The sequence below is a fragment of the Dama dama genome, chromosome 5, assembly GCF_033118175.1.
Source record: "Dama dama isolate Ldn47 chromosome 5, ASM3311817v1, whole genome shotgun sequence".
Lineage (NCBI taxonomy): Eukaryota > Metazoa > Chordata > Mammalia > Artiodactyla > Cervidae > Dama > Dama dama.
In genome coordinates, this window is record NC_083685.1 from 51,775,334 (window position 1) to 51,801,140 (window position 25,807).

The window sequence follows — 25,807 nt, forward strand, 5'->3', positions numbered from 1 at the left end:
AGCTATAATAAAACTTGCCCCCTTTTCCTAAAGGAATTTGCCATCCAATAGAAATTTTGGAAGATAAACAGGACCGTGGAGGCAAAGGTCCCACGTAAAGCTTCAGTCAGTCACAATTTTCCTGGGTAGGCCCAGACTTTCTTGCCCTCTGTCGGATCCTCTCCATGGAGAGCGTGCCAATTATAGGAGCTTAACAGTGACATTCATCAGAGGAAGGAGAAAGAATCAGACCTCCCAAAAAGTTCACTATCCTTCCAACAATAGATCCCAATTATGCACATTTGGTTTGAGCTCTTAGCAGGTATCTGGAATCTCTTTCTGGCACACCTGAATTGATCAAAAAAAAAAAGAGTCTAGAATATCCTATAGTTTGCCATCAAATAAATATAAGCCTCTACCAGGAAACTGTTTTACTTAAGGTGTTTTCTGTGAGAGTTAAATGGTCTTTAAGAAGCAGCTGGTGGGCACTGGAGCTCCCGGCTTCAGCCTGTACAGAGCCCAACAGCTCAATCCCGTATGTGTTTGGTACACTGATGCTGCAAAACACTGTTGCAAAGTTTTTGTTTTGTTTTGTTTCTGTTACTGTTTTGTCTGAGTTTTACGGTTTTATTAACACAAACAAAATGTGCAAAGGAGCTGTCTATTCATTTTCTTAGCTGCACAGTCTGGCATTGGGGTTGGTGACTCCAGTGGACAGCTGGGCTGCTCTTTCCACAGCGGCTTTGCGGTCCTTGGAGGAGACGCTGTGAGCAGTCTCAGCACAGTGACACGTGTTGCACGTCAGTAGCACTTCAAGCTCCTGGAAGTTGTGGACCAGGAACTCGTGGAAGCTGCTGGGCAGCATGTGCTTTGTTTTCTAGGTGCTCAGGTAACTGATGTTGGGCATCATGATCCGGCCACTGAATCTCCTGCGCACCCCATTGTTAATGCCTCTTGGTTTCCTCCAGTTCTGCTTAAATATGCACATATCGGTCTGACAGGTGTCAGATGAACTTTGTGACCCTCTTTTTGATGATCATCGGGCTTCACAAAGGGTCTGAGAGCAGCCAATGTGCGGAGATGGAGATGACTGCCAACTTCACAGGCATCAGCCAAGGAAGAGAAGTTGCTAGAGTTTTATAATTTCTTTAAATAAACTATCCCAGTTACCTACTGCTACATAACTAACCACCCTAAAACACACCAGCTTAAAGCAACAAATAAAATTTATTTGAGGGACTTCCCTGGAGCTCTAATGGTTAAGACTCTGCACTTCCAATGCAGGGGATGCAGGTTTAATCCCACAGGGAGCTAAAATTCCACACGCCTCTGGACCAAAAAACCAAAACAGAAACAATATTGCAACAAATTCAGTGAAGACTTTAAAAAATGATCCACACCAAAAAAATCTAAAAAGAAAAACCAAAACTTATTTTGGCTCATGAATCTGCAACCTCAGCAGTGCTCAGCAGGGATCTCATCTCCTCCCACTCAGCTCCATCTGATTGGATGCATCTCTTTATCTCAATCACATGGTCTTTACATTATGGCAACTTCAAGGTGCCCAGACTTTTCACATGTGGGCTCCAGGCTTCCCAGGCATCTCTTCCAAGAAAGAGAGCCAGGTGGGAACCGGGTTGCCCTTCACTGCCTTGCCTTGGAAGTCATGCAGCCTTACTTCTGCCAGGTTCTATTAATCCAGGTCAGCAGTTCCAAGGCCAGCCCAGGCTGAAGGAGAGGGGGAAAGAGACTCCACCTCTTGAGTGGCAGTGAAGAGGTTTTGCAAAATCAGGTGGGTTGGAAAATATGGCTCCTGTGATTTTTCAATGCAGTCTAGTATATGAACCCACAGGAAGAATTTGTTTCAGAATCTATACCAGGAATTAATGTGATGTTAACCAAGCAAATGCTGGCTGAACTCATCAAGCTATGGATCTTGTTTCTCTTTCTTCCCATTAGCTTCCAGAAAACTCAGTGACAAATGTGTTGCCTTCCTCTAGCCAGATCCCTCGGTAAACTCCATATTTAATAACTTACCTTGTCTTCATTTTATTTTTCTACCATTAGTTTCCCTCTGCTCCAATTTTCTCACTTTTAAAACACCCTGTTTTTGTGTGTGTATTTTGCTAAGCTGTCTTAAAGTGAGAAATGAATTTTAAAATACTCTAAGAAACCAGTGAACCCACACAATAGGAAATACATCCAGTTAAAAAAAAAATACCAAGACAGTTCAGTTCAGTTCAATTAGGTCACTCAGTCGTGTCCAACTCTTTGCAACCCCATGAACTGCAGCACGCCAGGCCTCCCTGTCCATCACCAACTCCCGGAGTTTACTCAAACTCATGTCCATTGAGTTGGTGATGCCATCCAACCATCTCATCCTCTGTCGTCCCCTTCTCCTCCTGCCCTCAATCCATCCCAGCATCAGGGTCTTTTCCAATGAGTCAGCTCTTCGCATCAGGTGGCCAAAGTATTGGAGTTTCAGCTTCAACATCAGTACTTCCAATGAACACCCAGGACTGATCTCCTTTAGGATGGACTGGTTGGATCTCCTTGCAGCCCAAGGGACTCTCAAGAGTCTTCTCCAACACCACACCTCACTAATAAAGAAGTGCATATTAAAACAAGGCACCATAGTTTTTATTCATAATTTAATCTGGATCCTAACTCAAGGCTTAGTCCTTCACTGGTGAATTTTCAAATCAATTTTCTTCCGTTTAGTCAAGGATACAGGTTGGCATATGAATAATGATATCAGTACTTATATATGTACCTGGGAGAACTGTAAACCTGCACAGTTGTTTTCACAAAAGAATTTGGTGATATTTATTAAATGCCATAAACCCTGATCCAGGAAGATTTCTTCCAAGTTCTAAAATAAGGAAACAATCCAAATTCTGGGAAATCTGTATTACATATTAGGATATATGTATTTCCTATATGCACTGGGATACCATCTCAGCTTTTTTTTTAATATAAAGCTGTGATAAAAGATACATATATACTTTAACTAATTTTAGGTGCACAGTCAGTGACATTAAGAAAATTCACACTATCGTGCAACGATTACCACTATTCATATCCAGGACTTTTTCATCATTCTCAACATAAGCTCTGTACCCATTAAACAATAACTCCCCATTCCCTTCTCCTCAAGAGTGGTTAGCTCCTGGTAACCACTATTCTATTTTCTCTCTCCAAATTTGACTAATCTATGTACTTTATATAAGTGGAATCATATTTGTCCTTTTGTGTCTAGCTTATTTTATTTAGCATACTATTTCAGGTTTGTTCATACTGTATCCAGCATCAGAAGGCGTATAATACATATCATATATATGTCACATTTTGTTAATCCATTTATTCATTCTTGGACATTTTTATTGTTTCCACCTTTTGGTTATTGAGAACAATGCTACTGTGAATGCTGGTGTACAAGTATCTGTCTGAGTATCTGCTTTCAATTCTTTGGTGCACATACCTAGAAGTGAAATTGCTTCTAACCTATATCAATGAAAAATTAGAAGCAATCGTCAGGCACAAAAAATAAGGGAATTGCTAACTAAATTATGGCATATGCCCTTGATATCGTGTCTCCTTTTAAAAGGAGGGCTCTAGAGACCTCACAGGCTGCCTACCCAGGCCTCTTGCTCTCCACGCCTTGCCCTGCTTCCATCACAGCACCTGTCCTGCCATGCCGATTGTTTCCGCTGCTAGAGCTCTGTCAGGATAGGGATTATGTCTTCCATCTCTGGCCTCAACTCCTTAATAGCTGGCACATAATATGAGCTTGATAAGCGTTGATTAGGTGAAAGAGAGATTAGCTGGAAATAGGACAGTCAAAAATCCCCTCATAATAAATTTGATTCAGATGGCTGTCAGCTAACTGTGAAAACTTTATCAAGGACATGAACCTAGATTCTAATCTGGGGAATAAAAGCAAAGATTCTGTAATGGATAGGAAAGTCTTAGGAGGGGTGTGATTATATCTAGTAATTTGGGGCACAAAAGTTGGTTCCTTTACTTGAGTATTTAACATACAGAGAGAGAGTAAGATTCTTGAAAGATCTGGAATCTTTCAGGAGGGTCCAATGAATCTTTCTTACATGGAAGCATTCACACTTACACATTACTCTTTCCCTTCTAGTCCAATGAGTGTGCTACAAACATACATGCCTGTATTTTGAGATAATAAATATGTCCAATATTCTAAAATGCCAGGGCTGATAAAGATTTAATAGCTGTAATATATCTAACCCACTCCTAAGTCTGAAGAAATAAATTGGTTTTTAGTAATATACATCAGTAATCCCAAATCTAACTCACTCTTGATCTTCCCTCTTTTCATTTAATAATGTATCCTCTTGAGAGTTGAGTTGGACCTTTGTTCAGCACCAGCTCCTCTGAGAACTCTTCCCTGGCACCCTTTCCTGGAGCACATCCATCACTCTCTCCTTCCTTCTACTGCTTTACTGACTCCTCATGTCATTGATTGCCATCAGACAAGCCACTTGTTTAATCTTTCCTTTGTTTATTTTCTCTCCCTCACTTTAGAAGGTACATTCCTTGAAGGCAAAAGCTTTTATTCACCCAGCACCTAAGCAATACCTAGAATACAATATCAATTCAATAAAAATTTATGAAATGACTGTAGACAAAAAAGAAACATTTAATTAAAAAGGCAAGACCTATAGAAGAGATCATAGGCAAAACATTCTGACATAAAATGTAGCAATGTTTTCTTAGGTCAGTCTCCCAAGGCAATAGAAATAAAGACAAAAATAAACAAATGGGACCTAATCAAAGTTACAAGCTTTTGTGCAGGAAAAGAAACAGAAAGACAACCTACAAAATGCGAGAAAATATTTGCCAACAATGCAAAAAACAAGGGCTTAATTTCCAAAATATACAAACAGCTCATACAACTCAACAACAAAAAACAAACAACCCTATTAAAAAATGGGCAGAGGATCTAAATAGACATTTCTCCAAAGAAGAAATACAAATGGCCAATAGGCACATGAAAAGATGCTCAATATCACTAATTATTAGAGAAATGCAGATCAAAACTACAATGAGGTATCACCTCACACTGGTCAGAAAGGCCATCATTAAAAACTCTACAAGCAACAAATGCTGGAAAGGATGTGGAGAAAAGGGAACCCTCTTACACTGTTGGTGAGAATATAAATGGGTACAACCAACATGGAAAGCAGTATGGAAGTTTCTCAGAAAACTAAAAAGAGAATTACCATATGATCCAGCAATCCCAGTCCTGGGCACGTATACAGACAAAACTCTAATCCAAAAAGATACATGCAACCCCTATGTTCATATCAGCATTATTCACAATAACCAAGACATGTAAACAACCTAGATGGCCATTGATAGATAAACTGATAAAGAAGATGCGTACGTATTTGCAATGGAATACTACTCAACCATAAAAAAGAACAAAAGTATGACATCTGCAGCAACATGGATGCAACCAGAGATTATCATGCTAAGTAAATAAGCCAGAAATAGAAAGACAAACACCATACAATATCACTTATGTGTGGAATCTAAAATGTGACACAAATGGACCTATCTATGAAACAGAAAGAGTCATGGATATAGAGAACAGATTTGTGGTTGCCAGTGGGGGCGGGGTGGGGAGTTGGGCAGAGATGGAGTAGAAGCTTGGGTTAGCAGATTTAAGTTATTATACATGGGATGGATAAACAGCAAGGTCCTACTGTATAGCACAGAGAACTATATTATTAATAAGTATCCTATGATAAATCATAATGGAAAAAATATTTTAAAAGAATGTATTTATATGTATAACTGAATCACTTTACTATAGAGCAGAAATTAACACAACATTGTAAATCAACTGTACTTCAATAAAAAATAAAAGTTACCATTCTGATAAAAAAAAATTCAGGACCTCAGTTTTATATACAACACAGACACATGAAGATTAAATGTAAGCACCTCAAAAGTAACAATAATATCAAAACTGTAACATTGGTGAAACTGTGACTGATTTTTTTTCTGTATTCTAAATGTTCTAATGTAACTACATTATGTTTGTTGTGGGCTATCTGTCTTGGTAGGGTGGGGCCAAGATGAGAGTCTGCTACCAAGAACTTCAGTGAACTCATACTTCTCCAGAATCCTTTCTCTCAAATTTGCAAGCTCAACTAATTGATTTTTTTCATAATCAGAAAGTAAGCAGATCATTCTTCAATGGATACATTCAAATGAAGCCTGCATACAAATGACTAGTATATAAATCTAAACGCAAACAATGTCTTTAAAGCAAGAAATGTAACTGCCAAAGGGACCTCGAGTTGTACCCTGTTAACTTAGTGATCATAGAATTAAATCAGCCCCTCTTGTCTTTAAGTCCTGATGTTAATGGGATTGACTGTTATATGTGGGGACCTATCAGCTGTGTCATTTCAAAAAAGCTGTTCTTGTCCCCAGAGAGATGAAGGCCACAGGCCAGAACTTCTCTTGGGCACAGCTGGGATGTTAGGGCAAGTCAACTTCCATAACTTTGCAGACTTTCATTACTGATCATCTACTTTCTTTTCTGACTGACATGCTTTTTCTTATAATGTATTAATTCAACTTAACTCATAACTTTCTGACACGCTGAAAGAGGCAGTTCCTGCTTCTGGATGTGGGCAATATTTATATTTGAGTCCTGTTTTGCATATATTCTAATATTATTATCATGCTTCGATTTTATAGATAATTCTCAGAGACCTCTGGAAGAGGAAAACGACACCCCACTCCAGTAGTCTTGCCAGGAGAATCCCAAGGACAGAGGGGCCTGGTGGGCTACAGTCCATGGGGTCGCACAGAGTCAGACACGACTAAAACAACTTACCACACACAGACCATTTCACCACATTTGAGAGGGCTGGAATTTCTGCAGACCAAGTGAGAAAAAATATATAGAAATACTGCTTTGTAATCATTTCTACCATTCCAAGTTTTACCAAGGTAGATGTGACCTGGAAAATAATGTTTACACATCTAAAAGTTAAGTTTTGATGGGCCAGAATCCTTTCACTTACAGAAAGTAATTCATTCCCCAAGGAGAGAAGACCATGTAGTCACTATGATTCCCAGGAAAATTAAGCTATATACAACTTTAAAAAAGGGTTATGAATTTGAAAAAGAAAAAATTTTAATGCCAAAGAGTAAAAACAGCATTATAGATACCCATTTCCACCACCCAAAATAAACATTAAATATTTTGCCATATGTGCTCCAGACCTTATGCTCCTAATATGTGCTCCTAATCTTTTAATAAATAAAGCATCACAGTCAAGGAAACTATCCCTACATTCCCTTCTCCATGCTCATTCCATCTCAAGAGGAAGCAATGGATGCAATTTGTGAATATATAATAAATAATGAAGCACACAGTTTATTAATATAAAAATACACATACCCCAATGTTTACAGCAGCATTATTTACAATAGCCAAGATATGGAAGCAATGAAGGGTCCATTTACAGATGAATGCATAAAGAAAATATGGTATATATTTTCATATATGCATACAATGGAATATTACTCAGCCATAAAAAAGAATGAAATTTTACCATTTACAGCAACATGAATGAACTTGGAAGGTATTATGCTTATTGAAATAAGTCAGACAGAGAAAGACAAATACTTTATGTATCATTAATATGTGGAATCTAAAAATACAACAAACTAGTAAACACAGCAAGAATAAAAGACTCTCCAGTGGGAAAAAAAAGGAGGGGCTGGCAAGATTGGGATAGGGAATTAAGAGGTACAAACTACTATGTATAAAATAAATAAGATACAAGGATATATTGTACAGCACAGGGAATATAGTCAATATTTTATAATAATTATAAATAGAGTATAAACTTTAAAAATTATGAATCACTATCTTGTATACCTAAAATTTGTACAATTCTATAAATAAACTATGCCTCAATAATAAATAAACAGTAGATAAAATAATAAGCAAAAGTATAAAGACAAGGAATGGCTATATCAAGGTAAATTTTTAATACAAAAGATAGGAAGATAATATTTTACTCTCCTTAAAACTGCTATAAACTGAAATGAACCTGATTTCTTTCAAATTAAAGTAAAAGTAATTAAGAATAGCAAAATACTTTACTGAAAAGTATAACAGCCATAATCTCACTCTTCCTTTTCAGCTGAGTGTGAGAAAATGATAGGAGAAAGTTGAGAGCTGGGAACCAGAGATAAGATAGTGTTTGCTCCTTCCAGCAAGTCTTCCTTTTTAGAAGCTGGAGGAGGAGGAGACTAGGGGAGACCTGCAATGATTTCTGATCAGTGAGTAGCTGGAGGCACCATGATGCCAGCCAAGTCTAAAGGATAAAAAAAACCAATGTCTGGGCACGGCTTTTGATTCCAAGCTAAGAAATTCAGGGTAAACTACAAAAAAGCATTCTAATCAGAGCCTACAAGTGATTGTTTACAATGAATAGATAAATCTAAAATTAGTTTTAAAGTTACCCAGTTTTTCCCTAATTTTTCCATAGTTTTGTCTGCCTTAAAAGTGACTATAAAGCTTTAAGCATACAAGTCTTTAAAGGTATTTCAATGAGGTTTTCAACTGAAAAGCAAAAATAATGTAAAAACTGGGGCTTACATATCAGGGTCAGATTTCTAATCAAACAAGGAGATTAAATCTATTATTTATTGCTGATTCTTATTAAAACCCAACTAATTATAACACTGTGTGTGTGCTCAGTCTATCAGGTGTAGCTGATTCTTTGTGACCTCATGAACTGTAGCCCACCAGGCTCCTCTGTCCATGGGATTCTCCAGGCAAGAATACTGGAGTGGGTTGCCATTTCTCACCCCAGAGGATCTTCCTGACCCAGGAATTGAACCCATATCTCTTACATCTCCTGCACTGACAGATTCTTTACCACTGTGCCACCTGGGAAGCCCCCATAATAACATTAAGGGAATAAAAATATATTCACTCCCAAGTTCTCAGAGTATGAGTGGGGCTTAGCAACTGACTCTAGATTGTGGGAGAGAGTACAGTCACCCAAAAGGCAAACCACAGGAAACAGGAGGGCAGAAAGGAGCAGAAGAAAGGTAGCAATAAAGTTCTGGAAGCTGGCAAAGATGTGGACTTGGGGCAACTGAATAGTCAAAGGGAGAAGGTGGAAAGTACCACAGTGAAGAATAGGGGGAAGAAGACAAGAACTAATCCCTTCATACCAGAGAATTCTAGAAAGATTCGACACTTGGAAGTGCTGAGAGACAAGGCTGACAAATAACACTTCTCTTTTTCTCAGTCGAATATACAACCGGTTAAGACACAGACGCGGGCTTCCCAGGTGGCTCAATGGTAAAGAACCTGCCTGCCAATGAAGCAGATGTGACTTCGATCCGCAGGTCAGGAAGACCCCCTGGAGGAGGGCATGGCAACCCACTCCAGTATTCTTGCCTGGAGAATCCCATGGACAGAGGAGCCTGGTGGGCTACAGTCCATGGGGTCGCAAAGAGTCAGACACGACTGAGCACACACTATTGTACTGTTGTGTAAGACACAGATGCAAGAACAGGGCAGCAGGAGATTAAAATGTCACGTTTAATGTGAAACCCAGGATTGGATCCGGGACCAGAAAAAGGATTTATGGGAAAACTGATGAAATTCTAAAGGTCTGTGGGTTAGTTCATTGTAGTATACTATGATCTATCTCGGCTTTCTATCTCTGGGCTGTGGTTACATAAAACATTGACTTTAGGGGAAACTGGGCAAAAAGAATCCAAGAACACTCTGTACTATTTCTCCAACTTGCCTGTACATCTAAAATCATTACAAAAATTAAAACTTTTTTAAAAGTTAAATGTTTCTTTATTACAAATAAAGCTCTTCTTAGAAAACATGGCTTATTATGCCTTGAATTAGACAAATTTTCTGATTCCACTCCTGGGTTAGACAGATTTATCCAATCAGAATCATAAGCCATGAAGGGCCAATTCAAGTCCCATCACAGGACAGTACCCTAAGGTGATCACCATCAAAGGCTGATGAGAACACGTGCTCTATTACAGACAGGTCAATCTGACGTGTAAGAACCGAGGATCACGTAAAGGAAAAGTGAGAGGAAAGGGCTGAGCCCTGCCTGCCCACTTCTTCTCCCAAACTCTTCAGTTAAGTCGCTCTTGTCACCCAGAGAGGAGTGAGGCAAAAGAAGAATCCAAGAGTATTATTCTAACTCAGTGACTTCAGACATTTTGATCTCAAGACCCTCTCATACTATTGAAAAGTATTGAAGACCTCTAAGAACTTTTGTTCACATTGATCATTTTGGTAAATTTATATGCCAATATATATTTACACGTATGAGTGAAAGTGTTAGTTGCTCAGTCATGTCCGTCTCTTTGTGACCTCATGGACTGTAGCCCACCAGGCTCCTCTGTCCATGCGATTTTCCAGGCAAGAATACTGAAGTGGGTAGCCATTCCCTTCTCCAGAGGATCTTCTTGATCCAGAGATCGAACTCTGGTCTCCTGCACTACAGGCAGATTCTTTACCATCTGAGCCACGAGGGAAGCCTTTACATGAGTGTGAGTGTGTGTGTGTGTGTGTGTGTGTGTACATACAAACATACTTGAGCTTCCTGGGTAATTCAGTTGTAAAGAATCTGCCTGACAATGCAGGAGACCCAGGGTATACGGGTTCAATCCCTGGGTTGGGAAGATCCCCTGGAGAAGGAAATGGCAACCCACTCCAGTATTCTTGCCTGGAAAATTCCACAGACAGAGGAGCCTGGCAGGCTACAGTCCTTAGGGTCACAAAGAACTGAACATAACTGAGCGTGCACAAAGACACACATATATATATATTTACCAAAAACTGATACTTTCAGTATTTATTTATTAATTGACCTAACAATATTAGTAAACCCAGTACATGTTAACATGAATAACATACTTTATGAAAGATAAACATTTATTAAAAAGAAAAACAGTGAGAAAATCAGCTCTGTTGTACGTTTTTACACATCTCTGTAATGTTTGGCTTAGCAGAAGATAGCCAGATTCTCTTACCTGCTTCTGCATTTAATCTGTTGTGGTATCACAACATCATCTTGCCTCTGGAAAATTCCCCTGTATGCTCAAAGGAGTATGTGAGGGAAAGGGGGAAATTTTATCTTAGTATCATTATAAATTCTTTTGACCTTCAGACCCCGATACCACACTCTGAGAATCAATGTTCTAATAAATGCCCCTCAATGTGCAGTAATGTCAAGGTACGCGTTCTCCAAATAGGAGACAGGAAGTGCCTGTGAAGGCTGAAGGGAAGGTGAGCCTCAACCAGAGCATCACTGTTTGAAAGTCTTTCTTTGAAGCAGTTAAACCCCTCATCCTAAGGCCCCTCCATTAGCTGGTGTGTGTGTGGGTGCATGCTAAGTCACTGCAGTTGTGTCAGACTCTTTGCGACCCTGTGGACTGTAGCCCACCAGGCTCCTCTGTCCATGGGATTCTCCAGGCAAGAATACTGGAGTGAGTTGCCATGCCCACCTCCAGGGGATCTTCCCAACCCATGGATCAAACCCAAATTTCTTATGTCACTAGTATTGGCAGGTGTGTTCTTTACCACTAGCGCCACCTGGGAAGTCCATTAGCTGGTACAATCAGGTAACTGTCTCCCTCCATGTTAGCAATTTACTGAAAGCCTAAACCCAGACAAGCTCCAGACTCAGAGGTGCCAGCCAGAGCTGAGGAACACCCCACTAAGGCAGGAAAACCAGGTGAAATTGTGCACAAAGTGTGATGAGATTTCCCACCGCACTTACCCAGCTCTGCTCTTAGAATACTGAAGCCTAGTTTGTTATCCATCCCCCAGCATACACACCCTAAAACAAAACAATCCAAGAAGGGGGGGGGAAAGATTTATAAATACTAAATTGAGATATCTATCAATGAAAGAGCACCAACCAATTACCCTAAATTAATGCCCATGTCTTGACAATCCCTGCCTCTGAACACAGAGTTTCAATCAGCTTTCATGCATCACTCCTCAGCGCTAATAGACAGTCCAAGTTCACTAAGTCAAACATTCTCATAAAGCATCCAATGGGGGTAAAAAAATAAGACCAAATGATAAAAGTAGAATGGAAGGACAAAGTGTTGAAAAGAGAGAGAGAGAAACATTCATCAGACAACAAAGGAGTTCTTAGAAGTTAAAAATATAAACGCAGAATTTTAAAAATCAATAAAAGTCTTGGAAAATAAAGTTGAGAAAATCTTTCAGAAAGCATATCAAAGAAACATTGGTAGAAAATAGAAAGTATAATACAAAGAAAAGCAAAGAATCAATACAGATTAACCATGTAACAAATATGACCCCACAAAGACATAACTGAGAAAATTACCAATAAATAAAAAACTTTATTTTTAAAAAATGAAAACTTTAAAGAATTGAAGTGCTTAAGTTTCCAAATTGAAAGAGCCCATCGCATATCCGGACAATACACAAATGCATGAAGAAGGAAAAAACTCCCATACACAGTGTGAAACTCCAAAATACAAGGATAAAGAGAAACATCTAAAAGTTCCAAGAACACAAAGACAGGGAGTACACAGCAATAAACATTCACAATGGCATCAGACTTGCCAATAATAACTCTGGAAACTACATGATGAAGAATAAAGCGCTCACAATTCCGGAGAAAAATGCTCTCGACCTAGAATTCTAAACTGAAACCGTCATTCAGGGATGAGGACAAATTAAAGACAAGTTCACAGATGTAACACCTGAAAAAGATTACTTCCCAGGCAACCTTTTTCAGGATGTGGCCAGAAAATGTAACCCACCCAAAGAAAGAACATGGAATCCAGGATAGAAGATGGGGTAGCCAGTCTTCAAGGTGGACCCAACGAGCCCCTCCTCCTGGTATCCACACCCTTGCACAGCTCCCGCCTGTGCTGGACAAGGGCTCGTCTGTGTGACCAGAGAAGAGGGCAGAAGGAGCGATCAGTTACCATTCAAAGTAGTGTCAAAATATCATTACTCAGCCATAAAGAAGGAATGAGTCTATGCCATTTGTAGCAACATGGATACAACTAAAGATTATCATACTAAAAGAAGTCAGACAGAGAAAGACAAATATCACATGACATGACTCATATGTGGAAACTAATTTTTTAAAATGATACAAATGAACAGATACAAAAATGATACAAAACAGAAACAGACTTACAGATATCAAAAACAAACTTATGGTTTCCAAAGGGAAGGGATAAATCAGGAATTTGGGATTAACACACACACACATAAGATAGATAACCAACAGGGACCTAATTTATAACACAGAGAACTCTACTAAATTTTCTGTGACAACTAAATGAGAAAAGAATCTGAAAAAGAATGACTATATGTATATGTATAGCTGAGTCACTTTGCTATACACCTGAAACTAATGCAACATTGCAAATCAACCATACTCCAATAAAAATGTTTAAGAAGGAAATATAATTAAATCAAAAATGGTTGCCCAACTATGAACAATATTTACAAAATCATAATAATGATTTTATAGACAATTTATCCCAAAACTATAAAAATCTCCCGAGAGCATGAAGCAATAAAAGGATGTGTAGTACGGAGGATACGGTGGTAGAATGTGCAGAAAAATGAAATCTAACTTGTATAGTAGGAAGTAAAAAGATAATGTGTAGACATAGAAAACAGACCTGTGGTTGCCAAGCAGGAGCTAGATACAAAAGGGATGGACGGGAGTTTGGGATTAGTAGATGCAAACTATTATACGTTGAATGGATAAACAACAAGGTCCAACTGTACAGCACAGGGAACTATATTCAATATGCTATGATAAACCATAATGGAAAAGAATATTTTTTAAAGTGGATATGAATAACTGAACCACTTTGCTAGACAGCAGAAATTAACATTGCAAATCAACTATACTTCATATTTAAAAAAATTTAAGAGATATAAAATGTAAAAATCAAAAATTGTGGTATAAGTATGCTATTGGGAAATTCAAAGATTAATAGAATCAGATTAACAGAGTAAGAGCTAAACGAATTGATAGTGCTTGACACTATGGAGCAGAAATTCAGGGTGGAGAGGAAGAGAGTCATGCAGTGTTCTTCTACCACAAGCCTTATCATTCTCTTTGTCTTAAAAAAAATCCACTCTAAATAAAATAAAATTTTAATTTAACAGTCTCTACCCATCATAGGACAAAATCCATAGACAATGTCTTATATTTAACAAATCATAAAACAGAAAATTTCTCCGGGTATCTGTCAGTAGCCACTAGAAGATACCAAAAATAGAAAGGTCAAGTGTGTTTCCTCTGGGAGGCAGGATGGGGAATGGTCTTCCAATATGTATTGCTATGTTACAAACTATGTCACAGTTTAGTAACTTAAAAGGAAAAGAATAATAGAATCAAGATTTAAAAACAATGCAGTGCTTATGTTGACTGAAAAAAGAAAACGGGCAACGTGAGAGGTATGAGTTCAGTTATATTTGGGGACTTGCTAAGGACAATAGCCAGGGAGACAGCCTCTCAGAGAGCTCCGAGGAACTGCTCCAAAGAGGTGGAGGGGGAGGTCAGTATATACATACAATTTGCTAAAGGAGGTAGATGCAATCTAGAAAACACTTTAGGGGACTTTCCTGGCAGTCCAGTGATTAAGACTCTACACTGCTAATGCAGGGGGAATGGGTTCGATCCCTGGTTGGGGAACTAAGATCCCACGTGCCACACGGCATGCCAAAAAAAAAAAAAATTATCTTATTTTAATTAAAGAATTTCTCAAAAAAGAAAACATTTTGGTAGAAAGTTTCTATGCTCAACATAGATTTCTCTGTTAACAATTTTAATGGTTTTCTAGGTATGAGAAGATGCAAAAAATATCTAACTATCTGAGGGCCTGTTCTGCCAGCTTTTTCCAGAGGACAGATCTTGATCTTCACCATGAATTCCTTTCAGGGTGTGCTGGTCAGTAACTGCAGTGACTAATGGCTAACTCTAGTAGAACCAGGTGGCAAGTGACATTCTTTAGTTGGCACATGGTAGATTTGTCTCTGCTCCATGCAGAGGCACCTGGGATAACTCAACTGGGACATAAATGATCCTCAGCCCAAATCTTGCACCGTAGCCACACAGTCTCCAATTGTCTGGTCTTAAATCCTGACTCCTCATGCTCTGCTTAAACCCACGCTAAATTTCATTTATGCTGTTTTGTAAACTTGTTGTCAGCCCCCAGGAATATGAGAGAAAATCACCAAGATTAAAGAGAAAGTAAGGGCCATGGAACACACGTAGATTTCTGCCTGAAGGAAGAAATTTCTTCCCAGGAACTGAAGTCTAGAAAGTGGTAGGAAAGTTGAAGGCATTAGTCATTAGATGGTTCTGCTACCCTGAGGGCACCTCTCATGGCTCAGGTTTCCTCTCTGAGACACAGAGATGGGCAGTTTACACTAGTAGTCCCCAGTCTTTTTGGCACCAGGGACCAGTTTCCTGGAAGACGATTTTTCTACAGATGGGGGGTAGGGGGAGGATGGTTCTGGAAAGATTCAACTGCATCGCATTTTTTTCTCAGGATATTCCCTCTTGACTTTTTTAGCATTAGGGTTCAAGTTCCTAAGAGAATCAAATACCACCACTGCTCTTACAGGAGATGGTGCTCAGGCAGTAATGCAAGCAACGGGGAGCAGCTGTAAATACAGATGAAGCTTCACTCACTCACCTGCCACTCACCTCCTGCCGTGCCCCAGTTTCTAACAGGCCATGGACCAGTAGCTGTCCATGCCCAAGGGGTTGGGGACTTCTGATTTACCTGTTACAGGATGTTACGGCAAATGAGGTGGCCTTTTCCTCTGTTGTTCCTGCGTGTTTTCAAAGAAACAACCTGCAGCCAACCCTGGCCTCCTACCTCACGTCTCCTTAAGAACCCAGTTTCATGTTTCAACAGCCAGATGGGTGACAGGGAAAGCCATGATGGTACAGGCTTGTCGGTCATGATGTAGAGGCTTGCTAAGAGTGAGCTACTCTCCGTCAAAAATGAGGAGAGAAATGCCACTTCAGGACCTCTTTGAAATGTCCCAAGACAGAAACTTGACTCCTTCATGTCTAAAGTGAAGTGACTGAGTCTAGCTGGGTGACTTTTACAGTTGGATACGGGTGACATTTTTAAGGGTTGTGTCTCAGAACACCCCATTGCTTTGACACTGGTTAGTGAACAGGAAAACAATACAGCTCAGGTGTAATGGGTCTTTCTTAGCGAGAAAAGAGCCCATTCCCAAACAATTTTACTTCATGGTGACTTTAGTTATAGTGACTTGGAAAATGATTTCTTTCTATTTTTTTGGCTTTGCTTTGCTCTTTGGTCTAAAATTCTACTATAGTAATAGTATGAAATGTAAACTAGGCTAAAGCTTTTCTATTCCCTATGTAAGCAATTACAACTGGGAAGAAGCAGAGGTTTCCCCCTATTATCTAAAGTGGAGCTATTCCTAAAAAAAATTTTCTTATGAGCCAAAATGGCATAAAGCAAAGAAGCAAGTACCTTAGGACACATCTTGCTAATGACGCACAAAATAAGTCTAGTTAAAGCACAGATGCTCACACAATTCAAAGCCATGGCAGCTTGATGCTGAGATGCTGTGTGTAGTTCCTGGGGAAGCAGCTTGGGGGCGCCACTCTGGCTGCTCAGGATTCCCACTGCTTCTATACCAGCCCCCTGTGAGGCAAGCGCTATTTCTGCTTCTTACTTCTTTTCAGAAACATGTAAATCCTCTCTGGATTTTTACAGATTGGCGAAAATAGGTATCAACATTAAGTCTTTCGTATAAGCAAAGTGGTTCAAGGTGAACTTTCGAAAAATGGAGGCTACCTGTACAGCAAGGAAAAGGCAATCAACAGATAATACCAGACCTTAGCCGCTTGCTCATGAAAGTCTTTGTCTAGACAAACTAATATTCTATCTGTCAAAAATATGTACATGTAACTAAAATGACTTTAAAAATGCTTTCAAAAAGACTATATATTTAAGCCTCACATTCAGCTTGTGTGTGTGCTCAATTGTGGCCAACTCTTTTCAATCCCATAGGCCAATAGCCTGCCAGGCTCCTCTGTCCATGGAATTTTCCAGGCAAGAAAACTGGAGTTGGTTTCCAGGGATAGAACCCATTTCTCCTGTGCCTCCTGGATTGGCAGGAAGGTTCTTTACCACCGCATCACCTGGGAAGCCCCCACCTTAAGCTTAACTTTCCTTTATTCAGATCTTGTGAGTTGTCTATTTGCTTATATATTTATTTAAAAACTCAACTGGAACTGCTAACCTGAAATTTCTAAAAATACAAAGGGATGTACAACATGTAAATAAATTAACCAAGAGTTACCATTAGAATAAAGAAGACTAAAGGGAGTTTCTAACCAGAAATCAGGATACTTTTCACCTGAAGAGCTCTTCCTCATTTATCTAATCAGAAAATATTTATTGAGGAAGTATGTTTCAGGCACTATTTCAGGCTCTTGGGGATACAGTCATGTTCTAGTTGCCTATTCCTTGTTTAACTTTTATGCAGAGTACATCATGCAAAATGCCAGACTGGATGACTCACAAGCTGGAATCAAGATTGCTGGGAGAAATATCAACAACCTCAGATACGGAAGTAATACCACTCTAAAGGCATAAAGTGAAGAGGAACTTAAGAGCCTCAATGAGGGTAAAAGAGGAGAATGAAAAAGCTGGCTTAAAACTCAACATTCAAAAAACTAAATTCATGGCATCTGGTTTCATCATGTCAAATAGAAAGGGAAAAAGTGGAAACAGTGACAGGCTTTTTTCTTGGGCTCCAAAATCACTGCAGATGATGACTGCAGCCATGAAATTAAAAGACACTTGCTCCTTGGAAGGAAAGCTGTGACAAACCTAGACAGCATATTAAAAAGCAGATATCACTTTGCCGACAAAGGTCTGTGCAGTCAAAGCTATGGTTTTTCCAGTAGGCATGTATGGATGTGAGAGTTGGACCACAAAGAAGGCTGAGTGCCAAAGAATTGATAGTTTTGAACTCTAGTGTTGGAAAAGACTCTTCAGAGTCCCCTGGGCTGCAAAGAGATTAAACCAGTCAATCCTAAAGGAAGTCAATCCTGAATATTCATTGGAAGGTCTGATGCTGAAGCTGAAGTTCCAATACTTTGGCCACCTAATGCAAAGAACTGACTCATTGGAAAAGACCCTGATGCTGGGAAAGATTGAAGGCAGAAGGAGAGAGGGATGACAGAGGATGAGAGGGTTGGATGGCATCACTGACTCAATGGACATGAGTTTGAGTAAACTCTGGGAGATAGTGAAGGACAGGGAAGCCTGGCGTGCTGAAGTCCATAGGGTCGCAAAGAGTAAGACAAAACTTAGTGACTAAACAACAAAAACAGTGCCTATTGCTGCTAAATGAGAGACCTCAAAATTAAATAACAATCATCTTACAATTATGCCACATAGTTGGAGGTGGGCTAGGGTAACCCAGCAGTTGTCCCTTGGGATCGCTGATATAGTTACAGTCAGATGGTGACTGAGGCCTGGAGTCATCATAAAAGCTTCTTTAGTCACATGTCTGGCAGTCAATCCTGGACCTGATCAATTGATGTCACTGCATCAATGAAACTATTGCAGCCTATTCTTGCAGGTAGGGTTTCCTCACAGCATGGTGGTTGGGTTCCAAGAGAATCTCAAGAGGACTACTTTTATGCATTAGCCCTGGAAATCACTTCTGTCAAGAGCCACAGGCCTGCCAAGATTCAAATGGAAAACCATAACCATCCCCAACAAACATCTCTGGATGGAAGATTGTCAATATTACATTCTAGGAAGATAGGCGATCTTATAGCCATCTTGGAAAATTCAATCTGTCACAAGAAGTAAACAAAAAAATAAAGTCCCTACCTCATACATATGTTTAGGAGTGGGAGGAGCCTGGCAATAAACAAATCCAGAGATAAACACAGGAAATATCAGATGATAATTCTATGAAAAGAATACGGGAAAGAAAGGGATATTGAGAGCATCATCTATTTTATGGAGGGTGGTCAGAAAAGGATTCTTGATAAGGGACTATTTAAGCAGAGATTTTGGAGCAACTGGGGGCTTCCTAGGTGGTGCTAGTGGTAAAGAACTCCCCTGCCAATGCAGGAGACATAAGAGATGTGGGGTTGATCCCTGGGTCAGGAAGATCCCCTAGAGGAGGACATAGCAACTCACTCCAGTATTCTTGCCTGGAGAATCCCTTGGGCATGGGAGCCTGGCAGGCTATGGTCCACGGTGTCACAAAGAGCTGGACACAACGGAAGCCACTGAGCACACACCGGAGCAGATGAGCAATACAGCCAGGCATTCCAGGTGGAAGAAAAGGCAGCTGTGAAGGTCACAAGGGGAGAGAGCGCTTCCTGTGGTCAGGGAATGACTGGTGAGTAAGTGTGGCTGGAACAGTGGCAAGGACTCAAGAAGCAGGCAGAGAGGTTGCTGAGGACCAATCTTGAAGGGCTTCTGGCCACAGTGTGGGCCATGACCTTTGCTCTGAGTGAAAATGAGGAGCCACGGAGAGTTTCTAGTGGGGAAATGGAAAGCTGACCTGCATCTTAGAGGAAAACTTGCTGCTGTGTGACAAATGGAGCCCATGAACCACATCTAGGGGAAGAAGTGAGAGACCAGCTTAGAGACTTTTATAACTATCCAGGTGTGAGGTGATGGTACCTCAGATGATCTTTTAGTAGAGGAGGTGGTGAGAAGTGATCAAGTTCTGATGCTAAAAATACCAAGTTAACCTTCAGATTATAAACTGTGTTTATTGATCTAAATATTAAAACCTTGGCTCAAACAGTAAACATTGAAAGATACAAATGCATCAGTTATCACTGCGTTGTGTATCACAAGCAAATTTTCTTTAACATAGCATTATAGATTATCTCAAACACTTCGGAAAACCTTTCCTTCTATAGCTTTACTATTTTTGCATCCTGTGACATAGTCCAGTCCTCATCTCCAAAGTGAAATGCAAAATTAAGGCAATTAGCAATAAGGCCAAAAACATTTGACTGAAATATCTAGGCAACTGGAGAAAAAGAATTTTAGGGGTCCACAGGATTTACATTGTTAGCTCAAATTTTCACTTCCCTTTACACAAGCAGATAATGGTAGAAGCTGAGTTGAAACTCATGGACAAGAAAAATGTCACCCTTGTGAAGTAAATGGTGCTTTGTAGGACAAGAGAGTAAATCACCTTTCAGGGTACTAGGTGCCCTAAAGGAGGTCATTTCCTCCCACACATCAGATCACTTTATTCCCAGGGAGTTTTACGTTCGTAGCGGCTCATTGACCATGCAGTCAGGACAGTTAGGCAGCTCTTAATAGATTAAGGGTTATTTCCTTATTATGTTTGCTAAATGGTGGTACAGCTAATCATTTTTACCATGCGGGGAAATTTCATGAGGTCTCTTTTGCCTAGCCAAATCCCAAAACAGGATTCCCTGTTTATTCCCTTATGCCCTAACTAAAAGTTAGCGGAACCAATTAAAGGGTACATAATAAGCCAATTAGTGGTTCCTTATTTTTCTTAATGAGTGGATAATGTGTGCCTGCTCAAATTACAGCTCATTTGAGAAGATTCTTTGCCACGCTGCTACTACAACTTGGCATTATTTCATTTCTTTCAGTATCAACAGCATCAATTCAATAGTTGAGATCCTCCTTTGAGATTCCATAGGAATTGAGCTTGTCCTTACAACCATTCACCCTTCAAGTCCAGCATCATGATCAGCAGTCTGCATGGCTGCATCAGGGCCCCTCAGCAACACTAAGGTAAAGCCAAACCACATCCAGGAGACGAGGCACTTCCTGGAGAATCAGTTGACTCTTGGGATATAAAGGCTATGGGTACCCTGTTTTCAAACTTACAGTATTATCTTTCTGCCACCAGAGGTTAATCATTATGTTGTTAGGTTCTTTTTGCCTTGATCCATCCATCAAGATCAAGCATGCAAAATGAGCAAAATACATCCAAGGCCAAGGCCAAGATCCTATCCATGGATGATGGGGAAAGATAAACTCTTGGATTATTGCAAAATAGCCAGCTCCAATATCCAAAAAGAGAACAACAATCTTTAAAAAAAAAGAATAAAAAAGAAAAATTTGTAACTTTGTCAACATTTACTTTCACCAAACAACTCATTAAATCACTATAAAAGTCAAGGCATATGGTCGGTTTTGACAGTTTAAATTCCAGAAAGAGTTATAAGTCAAGTTAAACTCATAATACATAATGTAGTCTGGGTGTCTCATCCATGAATTATAACATTTTTATTATATTCCAACTGCAAATTACTAATGTCTTCCCTGTACTGCCAATCTCTTGATTAAATGGGAGACTATTCAGTGTTATGAACATATATTATGATAAAGGATGACTCCATCACTTGTCTCAGTTATCTCAATATTCTTATTTAAAGTTTCATCACTAGAGCAGCTGGCCCAACCTGAACTGTTGATTTAAAGAAAAGAAAGCAGCAGGAACAAACAGAAAAAAAAAAAAGAAATGGCCAAAAATGCCCATGTTCCATAGTCATTATCTTGCTGTGTCTCATCATATTTTTCTATAATATTTGTGTTCCTTAAATACTTTTGGTGTCCATTTTGATCACTTTAGTTCCTTCTCTTCAAAGTTATTCTTGCTTTACAGGTCTTATTCCCATAGGTCCAACTGAAGGGTATTTTATTCTGTGTCTTACACTGATAATGGGGCAATAACTTGTACCCATCAAGTCTCCCCGTAAAATGGTTTACTGTCTTGAAGCTGTGCCAGTATGTCAGCTGAGGGAGTGAATCAACTAGATACCATTTCACATTTATCGGAGACCCACAGAGCATTAAGTCCTTAGAAAGAACTTGCTTAAAAATTACCCTATTTTAGAAGTTTTGATTCTAAAACTATAGGACACATAAATATTTCAAAATATAAATAATAAGTTGATCAATTTTAGTATTCTTTTATTTGTATTCATTTTTGATGAAGTGGTTTGTTCACTTTTTGCCAGTTGCAAATAAATATACATTCACTACAGAAAATTTTGAAGATAAAAAATTATTTAAAAAATGAAAACAATAATCACCCATAATCTCAGTACCCAAAATATGGAGTGGTAACATTTTACAGTTTTCACAGTTAATTCTGATTTATGTTTTCCACTCATAGTAAAAGAGAAAAAATAGTGCAGAAATTTCTCAAGGAGAAAACCATCTTTGTTTAGGAACATATCTATATAGACATGCTTGATTACAAAATTGAAACCCACAAGACTTGACTTGAATCTTCTAAAACAAGACAGAAGAAAATCTAGTTGATTCCCACCCACTCGCCTCACCAGAAATGAACAAGAATTCTCATCTAGAAGGAGAGAGGAGGAATTAAAGGAGAGAAGGGCAACCCTAGCATGGTAGAAGAAATGACCAGTAATTTTTAAGGCAGATCTATCTCAAGAGTAGAATAGTAATGTCTAATATGCTTTTCTGTTGTTAGCATCAATAAATTCTGTAATATTTTCTCTAATATGCTTTAACAGAATCAGTGAACACAGACCCTCTAACCCTCTGGGTCGACCACCATTAACCCCTAAGTCTTCAGTAAAGTCTGTAATACATAGAAGCTTAAGTTGGTGGGGCTTTGGAGAGAAAAGACACTGGATAAGGGCAATGTACAGCAGGACAACACCATGCAGAAAAAGAAACAACATCCAAGAGTGCAAATGCAGAATGGAAACCAAATCTGGAACCAAAGCAGAATCTCACAACCAGAGTGATTATGAAAAATGTCACTTCTCTGGAATCCCAAAGATAATGGGAGAAACATTGAATTTCCCAATGGAATGGAGACATAAGCCAAATTTTATTTAAATATCAAGGATAGATGACCCCCAGTAAGGTAGTTTTAGACTGACGTCTGCATTACATTTTCAAGAAAATACTGGAAGCTTTAGATGATGATAATGACGGAGAAGATGATGCTGGTGGTGCTAACATACTTAAAGTGCATACTTAAAGGTGGATGTGATGAACATGTTCCACAACTGTTCTGTCAATCAAGTAACCAAATAAAATTTAAGAATTTGCCAAGCACTTCCAGAGACAGTTTGCTGAGGTAGATAGAACACAACTCTGATAGAACACAATCCTGATTGCATCAGGTTTCAGATCTGGTCCCATTCAGTCAGTCAGTTCAGTCGCTCAGTCGTGTCCGACTCTATGTGACCCCGTGAATCGCAGCACACTAGGCCTCCCTGTCCATCACCAACTCCTGGAGTTTACTCAAACTCATGCCCATTGTGTCGGTGATGCCATCCAGCCATCTCATCCTCTGTTGTCCCCTTCTCCTCCTGCCCCCAATCCCTCCCAGCATCAGGGTCTTTTCCAATGAGTCAACTCTTTGCGTGAGGTGGCCAAAGTATTGGAATTTCAGCTTCAACATCAGTCCTTCCAATGAACACCCAGGATTGATCTCCTTTAGGATGGACTGGTTGGATCTCCTTGCAGTCCAAGGGACTCTCAAGAGTCTTGTCCAACACCACAGTTCAAAAGCATCAATTTTTCGGCGCTCAGCTTTCTTCACAGTCCAAATCTCACATCCATACATGACCACTGGAAAAACCATTGCCTTGACCAGACGGACCTTCGTTGGCAAAGTAATGTCTCTGCTTTTTAATGTGCTGTCTGGTCCCATTAATATCTTCTAAATCCACTCTCCCTACCTACAGTTAGCACTATGGAGACTCTCTGGAATTGATCACATGGTAACTAGGGAGGAGTACAGAAGGCAAGAGAGAATGGGATCAGCTAAGTATGAACCTATTTGCATAATTACCATGTGCACTGCCCTGAATCACAGATAAAAGGAACTACAGGAAAATAACCTTGAACTCACAAATAAAACCACATAGGTGGTACCAAGTACAATTCAGTGATCAGATAACAGAAAGTCATCAGAAGTTAGAAGAGTCAGGGATGTTTGGTAAATGAAGTGAAACTTTAAAAAATGTATAGAATGTTGGTGAAAAGAAAGAAAGGGAGAGAGATAGGAAGGAAGGGAAGGAGGGAGGAAGGGGGAATCAGGAGAGAGGAAGAAGATTAAAAAAGAAAGATCAAAAAAGAAGAAAGATGAGGGAAGATAATTCCAGTCCAGACAAGGATTTGCTACGGCTTGGGATATAGTAGATAGGAAGACAGTAACCCAATCAAAACAGCAAGTTCAAGCTCAGGCTAGAAATCCAGAGTAAGATAAGATTTTGAAAACTAAAAGGAATCAGTTTATCAGGAGACGGAAAGTCAGTGTCAATTCTTGATCAGGGACTGCCATGATAAAAGGGGCATATTAGGAAGGTCAGTTTTATCCAGTTAGAGGGAGAAACATACTATGGAGAACACAGAGAAGGTTGCTACAATCATACAAGTTTAAAGTAGGAAGGGATATGGCTGCAGGGGCTCAGTAGCGCCATCTTCATATGTGCAAGTGGCTGCGTTCACTGGGAACCTGATAGTTGCACAGAAGAACAGGAATTTAAGTAAGTACCTATTTCTATTATATTATCTAAACTTCCAATGGATTAACAAAACTAATACACCTCAAAACACAAGATGGAGTGGGAAGAAGAGGGAGATGGTGGGGAGTTATTCAGAGGAAAGAGTTTGGGTAGGAAAACAAGCAAACCCAGTGTATTCATTTCCTGTTAGTGTAACAATTCTTTTTTTGCCTTTTGGTTTTATTTTTCATCCATTTATTTTTAATACAACTTTTAAAGGTTACACAGCATTTACAGTCTTATTAATTTTGTAAAAACTTAACTTTTACAAAATATTAGCTATATTCCCCATGTTATATAATACATCCTTGTAGCCTATCTTACACCAAATAGTTGGTACCTCCCACTCCCCTACCTCTATACTGCACCTCCCCCACACACATTGCAACTACTAGTTCGTTCTCTGCATCTGGGAATTTGTTTCTTTTTCATTAAGTTCACCAGTTTGTTTTATTTTTTAGATTCCACATACGTGATATCATACAGTATTTGTCTTTCTCCGTGTGACTTACTCACTTAGCATAATGCCCTTCAAGTCCATCCGTGCATGCACACATGCTAAGTCGCTTCAGTCGTGTCCAACTCTTTGTGACCCTATAGATGGTATCCCACCAGGCTCCTCTGTCCATGGGATTTTCCAGGCAAGAGGACTGGAGTGGGTTGCATGCCCTTCTCCAGGGGATCTTCCAACCCAGGGATCGAACTCACATCTGCCTGCATCTCCTGCATCACAGGAGGATTCCCTACCTACTGAGCCACCTGGGAAACCCATATGTGTGTATGTGTGTGTGTATAGTGTGTATACACACACACACACACACACACACACAATCTTCTCTATCCATTCATCTGCTAGTGGACATTTAGATTGCTTTCATGCCTTGGCAATTATAAACATTGTTTCTGTGAACATTTGAGGTGCATGTATCTTTTCAAATTAATGTTTCTATTTTTGTTTCTTTGTATATATACCCTGGAGAAAAACTGCTGAGTCACATGGCAGTTCTATTTTTTATGTTTTTTGAGAAATCTCCATATTGTTTTCCACAGCAGCTACACTGCTGTAACAAATTATCACAAATTTAGTGGCTTGAATAACACTAGTGTATTACCTTATATTTCTGGGAATCTATAAATAGCATACTCCATTTACACTCATTGGGCAGAACCCTGTCATATGGTCA

General features: G+C 39.4%; 1 pseudogene; it reads right to left on the reverse strand.

Annotated features, from left to right (window-relative positions):
• Window positions 1–640: 640 nt before the first annotated feature.
• The window catches only part of LOC133055537 (large ribosomal subunit protein eL32-like), an 88,749-nt pseudogene continuing 63,582 nt past the window's right edge, over window positions 641–25,807 (reverse strand).